We start from the raw sequence: 1,653 nt of genomic DNA, 5'->3' as shown, positions 1-1,653 counted from the left end.
AGCAAATTGATTCCCGTATGATTGATAAGGTCTATAACCTTGGGATCCTTGGTTTTGAAGTGGAGGTGGAATGTACTTCCCTTAAAAACCGCCTTGGGAAGGGTTTAAGCCCTCTCCTTGGTTTTTCTAAGAGAAATTCGGATGATTTCTCCAACTTGCATTATAATGAGTACCATAAGGAATGTTCCCTTGGTTCACAAAAGCTGCATTGACTTGTTCATTAGGTTCATTTTGCACTTGTCCGTGAGGACAATAAGAAGTAGAATGAAGAACACTAGAACAAGTCATACATGTTTCATTTGATGCACGATGAGAATGGTTAAGGAAGGAAGATACTTGGTTCATTGAGTTTTGGTTAATAAAAAATTAATCAAACCTTTGAGATAAAGACTTCATTTCGGCGGCTATTTCATTTGAATGGTTGACTTGATGTAAGCCAACACTCTTTTTACCTTGTAAATTTCTACCATTCTTGGATGATAATGTTCTATGCAAAGAATTTTCACTCATGCTCTCATAAAGACGCCACACGTTATCCTCATGCCTATCAATGTATGAGCCACCCATGGAAGCATCAATCATGCCTTTGTAATTGTTCGGCAAGCTCTTAAAGAAATATTGAACTAATTGCCATTTGGGCATGTCATGATGTGGACACTTCCTAAGAAATTCATTCAAGCGTTCCTATGCCTCATGAAACATTTCTCCATCCTCATGTGAAAATTCCTGAATTGAGGTTCTCATGGCATTGGTCTTAGAAACCAGATAGTACTTCTTCAAGAACTCTTGTTGCATTTCTACCCAAGAAGTGATTGAAAAAGGCCTAAGATTGTTAAACCAATACTTTGCCTTGTCTTTTAAGGTGAATGGAAAAAGTTTGAGTCTTAAGACCTCTTCCAGCATGTCCGTATATTTTACGGTGGAACATACTTCTAGAAACTCATCCAAATGCTTATAAGGTTCTTCACTTGGAAGTCCATGATAGTTATGAAGCATTTGAATGGTTTGTGGCTTAATTTCATAATGATGTGCTCTAAATGCTGGCAATTGAATGCATGTGGGTGCATTGTATTCATTAGGCACATAGTGATCTCTTAAAGCAAATGGATGATTAGCAATTTGAGGTGCAACATGGGCATCTTGATTTTGATTTCCTTGAATGATGAGTGGTTGTGGAGCATACATTGGCCTTGGCATTCCAAATGAAACTTGGCCTTGTTGTTATTGTGGTTGGTGAATGAATGGCCTAGGCATGTCTAATGGTGCTTGAATGTTGTCATGATACACATTTGGATGAAGGATACCTTATTGGTCTATGTGACCAAGGTCCTCTACATGCTCTTCATTATGGCCTTCCATTGATGCAATGGATTGGGTAGAACTAGAACTTCCTCTTCCCCTAGGATTTCTAATTACGGATTCAAGATGCAAATCAAGAGGGACAAGAGTTGGTCTTAGTGATCTATGACCATGCATGCACAATATAAAAACACACAAACACAATGAATGAACAAACACTTTGACTTCACAACAATTCAGTGAAACTTCCTCCACAAACACTTAACCCATACTCCTATACTTTAATAACAATGATGCAAAGAACAATTAAGAATCCCTCCATGCGGGCTCACGATTTATCTGAAAAATTAAAAA

At 37.9% G+C, this 1,653-nt stretch overlaps 1 pseudogene; it reads left to right on the top strand.

The window, feature by feature from the left end:
• Positions 1-640: 640 nt before the first annotated feature.
• On the top strand, positions 641-739 carry LOC132297776 (small nucleolar RNA R71; annotated as a pseudogene).
• Positions 740-1,653: the final 914 nt, after the last annotated feature.

The sequence above is a fragment of the Cornus florida genome, unplaced genomic scaffold (assembly GCF_030987335.1).
Source record: "Cornus florida cultivar Cherokee Brave unplaced genomic scaffold, ASM3098733v1 CherokeeBrave_3.0.0_Hap2_Chr02, whole genome shotgun sequence".
Taxonomy (NCBI): Eukaryota; Viridiplantae; Streptophyta; class Magnoliopsida; order Cornales; family Cornaceae; genus Cornus; species Cornus florida.
This window is presented reverse-complemented; position numbering and strand designations above follow the sequence as displayed.